This window comes from Esox lucius, chromosome 3 (assembly GCF_011004845.1).
Source record: "Esox lucius isolate fEsoLuc1 chromosome 3, fEsoLuc1.pri, whole genome shotgun sequence".
NCBI lineage: Eukaryota > Metazoa > Chordata > Actinopteri > Esociformes > Esocidae > Esox > Esox lucius.
Window position 1 is genome coordinate 31,741,541 of NC_047571.1, and position 11,813 is coordinate 31,753,353.

Below are 11,813 nucleotides of genomic sequence, written 5' to 3' on the forward strand. Positions count from 1 at the left end.
GTTCAATGATGTTCAGATCTGGTAAAAGGGGGAGGCCATGGAAAGAGTTGGACGTCATCCGGATGTTCATAAAACAACACTTGAATCTATTTAGCAGTGTGTGTGGGGTCACTATCATCCTGGAATACTGGACCGTCATGAGGGAGCGGTATTCGCACCACAGGGCTCACCTGGTCCCGTCCAATGGTTTCAGATTTCTCTGCCGTTAGACGACCACGCAGGGCAATCATCCAACCCGGTGACCCCCCATGACAGGACCGCCTACCACATTACAGATCCCCCAGCACGCTTAACAGTTGGCAGCAGACCTTGTGGGCTGACCGCATCCTTTGGCTTTTTCCAAACATAAACCCGTCCGGACGTAGGAAAAGAAATGAAAGATGACTCAGACCATGTAACTTTTTTCCCATTGCTCAGGGGTCCAAGCATTGTTCTCCTTACAACGACTTCTTCTTCTTTGTGTGTCGGCCTTGGATACAAGCGCTTTCCGAATAACAACGCTTGAATGAATTCCAGGTTGGTGAAGGTCACTAGGTACAGTTTTAGTTTGAAACTGGGTACAGAGTTGCTGATTCAATTCTATGGTAATGTACGAGGCCGTGCTTCCGGGGCTTTGAGCAAGAATCCCGTCAAACATCCCTGTTGGTCAGCCTTGACATGTGACCACTGTCCCTCTTTGCCACTGCCATTTGTCCATGTTGGGCAAATTACTGTCATGTATTTTAGACTGTTTCCTTTTGAAACATTGAATAACTTGGAGTCACGCACCTGCAATTTGGCCACAAACTACTTGGTCTCTTTGGAACTCTGTTAGTTGCCTCACGTGGCTTTGAAAACTGAAATATCAATGTGCTAATTGTCAGACCTCTTTTATAGCTTATACGTATTTACTGCTAATAGGCAATCAAACCTAATGTGACCAGTGCAGCTGCATTAAACGTGGTTTAGTTACTAAAGTAACAGTCTTTTTCCGTGTGGTGTTTATATTATTTTGTCCACCGCCTGTAATTAGATCGTAAAAAATCTATCTTACCGGGAGTTCAAATCTTGGCTTATTTAATTATTTCAACATGTAGTTTATGCAAGTTTCTGCTGGAAGCCAGTAGAGTGGAGGAGGAGTGAGATGCGATAAAACCTGGGATGGTGGCTATAATTATTACTATGTTAGTAATATAGTAATACCTATGTAACTAGTCTCTTGTTATGATAACTATGTGTTTGTAACTAATACTTGTTGAACTTTATTCTTTTAATACAGTTATTACTGCATTAGTTAGACAGTAGTTAGGGACACATAATAAAGTTAATAAACCACTCAAAATGAATCCCTAAACTTAACCTTCAGAGTCTGTCGGGAATCTCGAGCTCTGGTGCTCTGCCGTTTTGTGTGACAGTCAACAGGAAACTTTGTCATATGTCATATTTCGTTTGACTTGGGTTTCGGAGGTGCTTGAAATGGGGGAGATTGGTACCTCCAGAGGTTATTTTAACATACACCTACTCACTGGACCATCGGTTCGTAGGTGCGTGATGAACTCACTGCCTTCGCTTGGATCATGCTCTATCCAGCCAACTCTCCATCAATCCCTCCTGTCTTTGTCTCTCCCTCTTTCTGCCTCTCTTCCACCCTCCCTCTCTGCCTCTCTTCCTCCCTCTCTCTCTGCCTCTCTTCCTCCCTCTCTCTCTGCCTCTCTTCCACCCTCCCTCTCTGCCTCTCTTCCTCCCTCCCTCCCTCTCTGCCTCTCTTCCACCCTCCCTCTCTGCCTCTCTTCCTCCCTCCCTCCCTCTCTGCCTCTCTTCCACCCTCCCTCTCTGCCTCTCTTCCTCCCTCCCTCTCTGCCTCTCTTCCTCCCTCTCTCTCTGCCTCTCTTCATCCCTCCCTCTCTCTCTGCCTCTCTTCCTCCCCCTCTCTCTCTCTTTTTTACTCTCATCCCACACGCTGTGGCGCTGCTGAGGTGACGCTTGCGTGAAGGGGAAATGTCTTATCTAAACCCTCTAATCTCTTTCATAAGCCTCACTTTGCAGGGAATTACAAGCGCTTAGTAACTGATTAGATATATTCTCTTTATACAGCGTACATACAGTCTGTTGAATTGAAGGAGTAGAGAGTTCTGGAAGAAGATAAACACAGAGGTTCAGGAAATGTCAGCCGAGAATTTTAGATTGTCTAACCATAGGATTCCTTGCAATGCCAGCGGAAGAGAGACATTTTGTTTTTGTTTTTGTTGATTATCATTTAGGATATTATGTACACAATCTGAACTATGTTGTGGTATCCACAAATTGCATATTTGTTTACTTATTTCAATCAACATTGTCTTTGGCAGAGGCATTAACCGTAGCAGCTACTCGCGACAATGTCTTAGCAGGCCGCACCTTCTGAAAGCTAGCTATTTGATGGTGAAGGTAAAGACATCAAGCTGATGAGTCATAGGTTACACACATACGATTTATTGCGAAATGTCTTCCTGTGAGTGGAGCCTGTCCAGGTTGTTAAAGATACCCACAAGCATCTTCTGAAATGTAATTTGGTGATGTGATATGTTCACATCCTTACCTAATGCCACTACCGTTAACCCTGAGAGTTAATGTTGTTGCTCTGCGCCAGAACTGGCAAGTTGGGTTATTCCACATATCTCTGTTGACTCTGTAGCCAATGGGCCATATGAGCCCTGGTTGCTGGCTGCAACCTAATCTCCTAATAAAGTGTCTATCCGTTGCCAAAGCTGTAGAATTAAGGCACGGCTTGCCATTTTAATTGAGCCATGAAGTGGAGCATCTGTGATTACGCCACAAGTTTTGTGTAAGCCATGTGGTGGCGTATCTCAGCTGTCAGTCAAACTTAGTGAGAAACCAACATGGTTATAAATAGAATGAAGGTTTGGAAAAGACTCAAGAAACAAAAATTGGTAGGGACAGTTTAGAAGTGAATGATACACTTTGAGATCTTAATCACATCAAACGCATAATATGTTACATATCAGACTCCACATATTAGGGTTGGTGTAGGGGTTTGGTGTGGGGGTCTGGTGTGGGGGTCTGGTCATGGGGTCTGGTGTGGGGGTCTGGTTACGGGGTCTGGTGTGATGGTCTGATGTGGGGGTCTGGTGTGAGGGTCTGGTGTGAGGGTCTGGTGTGGGGGTCTGGTGTGGGGGTCTGGTGTGGGGGTCTGGTTACGGGGTCTGGTGTGGGGGCCTGGTGTGGGCGTCTGGTTACAGGGTCTGGTGTGAGGGTCTGGTGTGGGGGTCTGGTGTGAGGGTCTGGTGTGGGGGTCTGGTTGCGGGGTTTGGTGTGAGGGTCTGGTGTGGGGGTCTGGTGTGAGGGTCTGGTGTGTGGGTCTGGTGTGGGGGTCTGGTTATGGGGTCTGTTGTGAGGGTCTGGTGTGGGGGTCTGGTTACGGAGTCTGGTGTGGGGGTCTGGTGTGGGGGTCTGGTTACGGGGTCTGGTGTGAGGGTCTGGTGTGGGGGTCTGGTGTGAGGGTCTGGTGTGGGGGTCTGGTTGCGGGGTTTGGTGTGAGGGTCTGGTGTGGGGGTCTGGTGTGAGGGTCTGGTGTGTGGGTCTGGTGTGGGGGTCTGGTTACGGGGTCTGTTGTGAGGGTCTGGTGTGGGGGTCTGGTTACGGAGTCTGGTGTGAGGGTCTGGTGTGGGGGTCTGGTGTGGGGGTCTGGTTACGGGGTCTGTTGTGAGGGTCTGGTGTGGGGGTCTGGTTACGGAGTCTGGTGTGAGGGTCTGGTGTGGGGGTCTGGTGTGAGGGTCTGGTCTGGGGGTCTGGTGTGGGGGTTTGGTGTGAGGGTCTGGTGTGATGGTCTGGTGTGGGGGTCTGGTGTGGGGGTCTGGTTACGGGGTCTGTTGTGAGGGTCTGGTGTGAGGGTCTGGTGTGGGGGTCTGGTGTGAGGGTCTGGTGTGGGGGTCTGGTGTGGGGGTCTGGTGTGAGGGTCTGGTGTGGGGGTCTGGTGTGAGGGTCTGGTGTGAGGGTCTGGTTTGGGGGTCTGGTTACGGGGTCTGGTTTGAGGGTCTGGTGTGGGGGTCTGGTGTGAGGGTCTGGTGTGAGGGTCTGGTTACGGGGTCTGGTTTGAGGGTCTGGTGTGGGGGTCTGGTGTGAGGGTCTGGTGTGAGGGTCTGGTTTGGGGGTCTGGTGTGGGGGTCTGGTTCTGCGGGTCTGGTGTGATGGTCTGGTGTGGGGGTCTGGTGTGAGGGTCTGGTGTGGGGGTCTGGTGTGGGGGTCTGGTGTGATGGTCTGGTGTGGGGGTCTGGTGTGAGGTTTTCATGTGGGATCTTGTGAGACTTTTATTTCTCTTATTCTGTGTGTCTGTGGTCTGTGTATCTGTGTGTCTGTGGTCTTAGACCTCCCCGCACATATATTAAACCCTGTCAATTGGATCCCCACATGGAAAAGTCTCTTTCCGGTAAATGGGTTACGATCAAGGTGAAAATGTTGGAGTTACTTCTACAGTTGGACATTCTGGGATTAGCATTAGGGCTAGGTTGATTTAAGATGATAGTTAATATAGAGTTAGGGGGTTCAGAATATGGCTTTCTGGTCCCCACAAGGATAGAAAAAAACATGAGAGTGAGAGAGTGTTTGGTGTGTGTGGGCGTGTGCTAGTGTATGTATGTGTGTTCGTGTGTGCGCACACGATTGATCTTGTGCGTGCGTGTGTGTGTGTGCACCGCATGGCTCCCAGTGTGGAAGATAAAGGTTATCCCGGCTGCTACATGAGGCACTGTATGCAACTGTGGTCAGTGTAATGCACTGATCGAGTACAGCTGTCCTTGTTTTATCTTTTCCCTCCTCCGATCTTCTCCACTTTCTCTCCCCTATTTATTTTTCATCCCAGTCCTGAAATATGCCCTCTGTTGGTCTTGGCAGTACATCACGGACGCAGTGTTCTGCAGCTCGCCCAAATGGACACAGACAGGATGATGAAGTCCTATCAGATTCTCGTGCCATCTGAGGCACGTAGCAGAAGGCGGCATGCGAGTGCTTCCCGCCGATACTAGTATCAACTGAGCCAGTGGAAAGCGCATTCAAGCCGTGCGCAGATCAAGAGCCTTCACCACTATCACCTCGAATATCTACTCTCTCAGCCCTTTCTGACTTACACCAGTGTATTTCCCCTCTCTTCTCCTCAAACCATTTGCTACAGACAGAGAGCTCCCTCGAAGCTAAGTGCTAAGACGGACATCTAAAGCTCAAGTCTCCGCAGTGGGAACGGCTGCAGCCTCCTCTGGAGACAGAACGCTTGAACGCAGAGAGCGCAACCGCTCCTGGCATCTGGACATAAAGCACAAAGCCACAAGAGACTAGCAACATATGGCCTCGTTTCTATATAGAGCATACTAAATTTCCGGATCTTTATTGTGGTAGCTTGAGACTGAGGCAGAAGTTAACATGTTTGAGAAACACTTTGGAGACATAATTTGATTGGCAAATTATTACCAGGCCTGAAACATACCCTTACGAAATAATTAAAACATTTTGGATTTACTCTAACAAAATCATTAATTAAAACAAATTTAGCCACTTCTCAGAGTAATGACAAAATAAATAAAAATCCCATCATTATCTTCAACCGTATTTCCCGAGGGCATTAACACCATAAAATATAACCTAGTAATTTCACCCAGTGGATAAGCCTCAAGCTACTGGATGTGCTACTTAATTAACAGATTGACTATTCAAAACACACCCTTAAAAAAATCATAGGCTACATGCCAGCACAAAGCTATTGCTCGGCTTTTGAAAATAACATGTCGCCAATTAGCTATTTTAAACGGGTATATCTTGTTTAAAAAACATTGTTCTTCTTCCACTTTGTTTCCAGGAGCAACGTGATTCTCCTTGTTGATTAATTGTTTATCATGTGCCTGTATCTTTTCTGCAAGACAGATGGCACAGGGATTACAGCCTAAACACTATAGGGACACAATCAACATGTGAAGCAGAGCCGGTGTCGTGATCGCTTATCATGACCTACTGGCATAAGGGCAAAACGTGGGCTACATAATACTCAGTCATGTCTCCGGGTTCGACCTCAGCCCGAATAACAAGTAGTGCAATAAGCAACATAACTTAATAGGCTAAAAAATAAACCGTTTGGGTACCTGCAGTCGTCCTACCACAAAAACACTTTTGAATTTCTGTCTTGATTTGGAAAAATACAATAAGATTCTTATTTCCCATACATGATCATAAGAACAGACCCAAAGGAATTCTAAATGATTGATTCCTCTAACATTTTACAGTAAGATATATATATATATATATATATATATATATATATATATATATATATATATATATATATATATATACAAATTATGTCTCAAATTATGTCTTACTATATATAAATATAAACACACACTTTTGTGATACTATAGGAACTAAGTTCCCAAATTGCAGAATGTCGCAATAGTTAGGCCTACAGCTCAAATGTTGCTATAACCAAATAATTATAACCAAGGCCTTAGGGCACGTCATTGCTATGGGCAACTATCATCCACGCCCCCCAGTGGTTGAAAAATACCCTACACGCTGGAACGTGAGGGCCGTTATTTAGACCGCACTCTCATTTAGTAGGCTGGTAGCGAATGATGTAGAGATGTTCCACACGGAAAGTCAAGACACTGGGCCATTTCATATCGACAAGAGTTTATTGACCCATTATTTGCCATTTGATGTTATTGCTTCTCTCTCTCTCTCTCACTCATATATATATAATATACCAGTTTGGGTACCTGCAGTCGTGCCCTATCACAAAAACACTTTTGAATTTCTGTCTTGATTGTCTTGATTTGGTATATTCAAAAGTAAAGTATAGGTTACTGATTAACTGAAACTGTTAAGACGACATGCAAGTTATAAAATAGCCTAACTTTAAGCCCACAGACGATAGTTACCATCCAGTACGACCAGTAAGTGTAGATAGGTGTATACATTGATGTACATCAAAGTTTAAACGTATTAATGATTTCCATGAGCTGCAGTAAGGCTGTATTGTGCTATTCATAATTATAGTATTAATCCACAATATTGCCTTTACGGAATACTAATTAATAAGTAAACCATGCAATTTTATTTGATAATCATTAGAGGCTTCAATAAAAGACGAAATTATAAATACCATGCAAGAAACATCCTTGGCATAAGCCACGCGCCTTCAGAACATGAAAAAAGAAGACCTTTACGGAATAAAATATATTTCAGTTTGTTTTATTTTTCCAGAATTCTTGAGGGGTCAATATTTTGGGAGAAAACACAACACCACATCCAGTCTGAGTTAAAAAAAATAAAAACGTTTCGAGTGGATACAGAACATCTGTGTGAAGAAAATTCACTAGAACTGGCAAAACATCCAGTAAAACATCCAGCTGTCCCCTTAGTGACAAACCCCCTGGACAGTTCAAATATAAAATGAATTGCGGGTTCATACCTTTTCCTCGCGCTCCAGAACGCACCCAAACAGAATACGCAATCACATCCAAATGTCCAAAAGGGAATCCAAGACATAGTAAACGCAACTGCCACAGTCGAAGTCTTGAGAAAGCTGCGCTGCTGTAACATCTTATATCATTATGGTCGTTTGATGTCTTCCTCTCTCGCACACGGTCGGGACGATGCCACTGCCAGACAGCGGCGCGCTCAACGTGATCGCAATAACCGCGCGGCACCCTAGCTCCAACTACGTGTTGTCGCTACAATGAACACCATTGAGAAGTCACAGCTGCAGCGAGACGCAGACGGTGAACGACTATATAATATAGCCTGTGGGAAGTGTTGGAGAGACAAATCTAACTCCCGTCCGGTAACATGGTCTGACCGTTCAGTAGCACCTTATTCGACGATGAGAGGAAGCACGGCTAGGCTATACTTTTTCCATGCCCACACAATACTGCTGGCTAGCGTTGATATGGTAATTCTTCTTACCCCTACAAAAAGACAGCAGTTTTGAAACTGCAGGAAAAAGTGCCGTTCCACTGAGATTTTTCGAACGCAGTGATTTCCACACTGCTAAGTTGCTGCAGTATAAACACGGTGTTATTTTGTTTACAACACACTCGACCAATGCAGCACTCTTTCGAGTTTAGCTGTAGGCCACTGCAGTCATAATGTTCTCACAGCAATTCATTTTTGTAACGTATGATCTTGAATTAGCATGTACCTATCTATAAATCTATGATCACATCTATTAAGCTATAAATCAAAAAAGTTTGGGGTCACTTGTTTTCCATGAAAACAGGCTTGAAATTAGTTTGAGTAGGAAACACAGCAAAATGAATATGAAATATATTTGCTGACAAAGTTAGAAATAATGATTTCAAACGTTTCTTTCATCAAATAATCCCCCATTTGAAGCAATTACAGCCTTGCAGACCATTAGAATTCTAGTTGTCAATTTGTTGAGGTAATCTGAAATGATTGCACCTCATGCTTCCTGAAGCACCTCCCACAAGTTGGATTGGCTTGATGGGAAATTACATATAAATATATACACACAGTACCATTCCAAAGTTTGGACACACCTGCTCATTCAAGGGTATTTATTTAGTTTGACCATTTTCCACATGCTAGAATAATAGTGAATACTTCCAATCTATGAAATAACACATATGGAATAATGTGGTAACCAATAACTTTTTAAAAAACATAATATTGTAGATTCTTCATAGTAGCCATCCTTTGCCTTGATGACAGACCCTTTGTCTTGCTCACTCTCTGAATTCTCTCAACCAGCTTCTTGAGGTAGTCACATGGAATGCATTTCAGTAAAAATATGTGCCTTGTTAAAGGTTAATTTGTGGAATTTCTTTCCTTCATAATGAGTTTTGAGCCGATCAATTGTGTTGTGACATGGTAGGGTTGGTGTACAGATGAGCATCATCATGTCTGTGCTGTAGTAGAACATATTACGGTGAGAACAGATCAAATATGCAAAGAAAAACAACAGTTCGTTGTCACATGAAGGTCAGTCAATCCAGAAAAGTTCAAGAACCTTGAGAGTTTCTTCAAGTGCATTTCCAAAAACCATCAAGCGCTATGGTGAAAATGGCTCTCATGAGGACTGACACAGGAAAAGAAGACCTGGGATTACTTCTGCTGAAGAGGGTAAATTCATTAGAACTAACAGCCCCAGCAATCAGCAATAACCTGTACCTCAGATTGCAGCTCAAATAAATGCTTCAGAGTTCCAACAACATCAACAGTTCAGAGGAACATCAACTGCAAAGAAACCACTACTGAACACCAATGAAAAGACACTTGCTTGGGCTAAGACACACTAGACATGGACATTAGGCTGGTGAAAATCTGTCCTTTTGGTATGATGAATCCAAATCTGAGATTTTTGAACTGCCATGTCTTTGTGTGATGCAAAATATGGTTCCCACCATGAAGGAGGAGGGGTGATGGTTTTGGGGTGCTTTGCTGTTGACACTTTCAGGGATTTCATTAGAATTCTAGGCCAACTCAACCAGCATGGCCATCACAGCATTCTGCAGCAATGGGCCACCCCATCTGGTTTGCGCTAAGTGGGACTATCATTGGTTTTTCAAAAAACGATAGAATGATAGAAATGATAGAAAACACACCTTTTTAACTGAGAAGGACAGTGAAGGAGTGCTGCATCAGATGGCTTGGCCTCCACAATCACCAGACCTCAACACAACTGCGATGGTTTGGAATGTGTCGAACCCCAGAGTTAGCAATCAACATGTACTCAGCCTATGTGAGTATACAGTTGTGCTCAAAAGGTTGCATACCCTTGGAGAATTGCTAATATACACTCACCTAAAGGATTATTAGGAACACCATACTAATACTGTGTTTGACCCTCTTTCGCCTTCAGAACTGCCTTAATTCTACGTGGCATTGATTCAACAAGGTGCTGAAAGCATTCTTTAGAAATGTTATATTGATAGGATAGCATTTTGCAGTTGATGGAGATTTGTAGGATGCACATTCAGGGCACGAAGCTCCCGTTCCACCACATCCCAAAGATGCTCTATTGGGTTGAGATCTGGTGACTGTGGGGGCCATTTCAGTACAGTGAACTCATTGTCATGTTCAAGAAACCAATTTGAAATGATTCAAGCTTTGTGACATGGTGCATTATCCTGCTGGTAGTAGCCATCAGAGGATGGGTACATGGTGGTCATAAAGGGATGGACATGGTCAGAAACAATGCTCACGTAGGCAGTGGGATTTAAACGATGCCCAATTGGCACTAAGGGGCCTAAAGTGTGCCAAGAAAACATCCCCCACACCATTACACCACCACCACCAGCCTGTACAGTGGTAACAAGGCATGATGGATCCATGTTCTCATTCTGTTCACGCCAAATTCTGACTCTACCATCTGAATGTCTCAACAGAAATCGAGACTCATCAGACCAGGCAACATTCTTCCTGTCTTCAACTGTCCAATTTTGCTGAGCTCGTGCAAATTGTGGCCTCTTTTTCCTATTTGTAGTGGAGATGAGTGGTACCCGGTTCTTTGTAAACCCTAGAAATGGTTGTGCGTGAAAATCCCAGTAACTGAGCAGATTGTGAAATACTCAGACCGGCCCGTCTGGCACCAACAACCACGCCATGCTCAAAATTGCTTTCTGACATTCAGTTTGGAGTTCAGGAGATTGTCTTGACCAGGACCACACCCCTAAATGCACTGAAGCAACTGCCATGTGATTGGTTGATTAGATAATTGCATTAATGAGAAATTGAACATGTTTTCCTAATAATCCTTTAGGTGAGTGTATGTACCATTTGTAAAGAAAGCATGAGTGAGCAGGCAAAACACATGTATTTTATTTTGTAATGGGATTCACATTCAACTGTAGGTCATAACAGACTGGCACAATCAAATGGCAACAAATAAAAACATGAACTGACCACTGTTCAAATGTCTGCATACCCTTAATTCTTAATATTGTGTTGTGCATTAATGACAGCGTGCAGTCTTTTGTAATAGTTGTCTATGAGGCCCGAAATTCTTGCAGGTGGTGTAGCTGCCCATTAGTCTTGTCAAAATGCCTTTAGGGCATGCAAAGTCTTTGGTCGTCTTGCATGAACCACACGTTTGAGATCTCCCAAGAGTGGCTCGATGATATTAAGGTTAGGAGACTGTGACCTTGTTCTACTGTAACCACTGGAGGGTCAACTTGGCCTTGTGCTTGGGGTCATTGTCGTGCAGGAAAGTCCAAGAGCATCCCATGCGCATCTTTCTTGCAGAAGAATGGAAATTGTCTGCCAATATTTTCTGATAACATGCAACATTCATCTTGCCATACATTTTCACAAGATTCCTGTGTCTTTTTAGAGCTCACACCCCCAACACATCAGTGAGCCACCACCATGCTTCACAGTGGGGATGATATTCTGTTCACTATAGGCCTTGTTGACCCCTCTCCAAGCATTGCGCTTATGGTTGTGACCATAAAGCTCTATTTTGGTCTCGTCACTCCAAATTACAGTGTGCCAGAAGCTGTGAGGCGTGTCAAGGTGTTGTCATGCATATTGTAACCAGGCTTTTTGGTGGGATTGGCGCAGTAAAGACTTCTTTCTGGCAACTCGACCATGCCCCTTATTTCTGTTCAAGTATCGTCGTTTTGTGATCTTTGAAACAACCACACCGTCTTTTTCTAGAACAGACTGTATTTCTCCTGAGGATACTTGTGGGTTATTCTTTGTATCCCAAACAAATCTTCTGACAGTTTTGGCTGAAATCTTTCTTGGTTTACCTGACCGTGGCTTGGTATTAAGAGATCCCCAAATTTTCCACTTCTTAATAAGTGATTGAACAGTACTGGCATTTGCAA

At 44.2% G+C, this 11,813-nt stretch overlaps 1 protein-coding gene across 1 annotated transcript in view; it reads right to left on the minus strand.

The window, feature by feature from the left end:
• The window catches only part of cdh7a (cadherin 7a), an 80,824-nt gene extending 72,936 nt beyond the window's left edge, over nt 1-7,888 (minus strand). Inside the window, exon 1 of the mRNA XM_010895530.4 lies at nt 7,433-7,888. The gene's annotated coding sequence lies outside the window, so the exon portion shown is untranslated. The remainder of the gene's footprint in view (nt 1-7,432) is intronic.
• Between the last annotated feature and the right edge of the window lie 3,925 nt (nt 7,889-11,813).